Source organism: Aptenodytes forsteri, unplaced genomic scaffold (assembly GCF_000699145.1).
Source record: "Aptenodytes forsteri isolate BGI_AS27 unplaced genomic scaffold, ASM69914v1 Scaffold182, whole genome shotgun sequence".
Lineage (NCBI taxonomy): Eukaryota > Metazoa > Chordata > Aves > Sphenisciformes > Spheniscidae > Aptenodytes > Aptenodytes forsteri.
Window position 1 is genome coordinate 1,619,563 of NW_008795932.1, and position 914 is coordinate 1,620,476.

Consider the following 914-nt stretch of genomic DNA (forward strand, 5'->3'; position numbering starts at 1 on the left):
GGTTTAGATTGGATGTAAGGAAAAATTTCTTTACTGAAAGAGTGGTTAAACATTGGACCAGGCTGCCCAGGGAAGTGGTTGAGTCACCATCCCTGGAGGTATTTAAAAGACATGTAGATGAGGTGCTTAGGGACATGGTTTAGTGGTGGACTTGGCAGTGTTAGGATAATGGTTGGACTCGATGATCTTAAGGGTCTTTTCCAACCTAAATGATTCATGCCAACACCTTCACCCAAAGGCAACAGGTTAAAGTCTTTCTGTCTCTCAAGGTAGGGAAGGTGTTGGTAGATAATCAGGTTGCCCTGATTTGTTTGAGTCACTGTTTATGTACTGTTAACCAGGACAGTCATCCCCTCCTGCAACTGTTTTCCACTGTTTTTTGCAGTTGTGCCTACTGTGCCATACTGAGTCAGGTGGGTTTTTTTGGGAATTTAACAAAGCAACTGTAGACCATTAAGTTGTTTTCTCCAAGTTTGTTCATGAACAGTCTCAGGTACAGTATTTGCTTCCCTTATCTTCTTTTTGGAAACTACTTTTCTCCCTAGCTGGGTTTTTGGTTTGTTTTTTTTTTTTCCCCCCCCTGATAACTAGGTTATTACAACAAAGAACAAAACTCTGTTACCACTTAAAACTGAAATAATCAGCATACCTAACATCTCCCCAATAGGTGGTGCTGCATCTTTTTCATAGTGTTTAATTGTTGTATTGTTTGCCCTGATCACCTAGAAAGTTAAGTCTTTCTTGAGTTAACTGAAGTTAGTAATCTAATAATAATAATAAATACTTTGGGGTTTGGTGGTTTTTTTTTATAAATAAGTATTGCAATTCATTTGGCAAAAGAAATCAAGTGTGGCTTTGTAGCTTAGTAATTAGGACAGTCATCTGGTTGTGGAGAGACAAAAATCAGGTTTTGG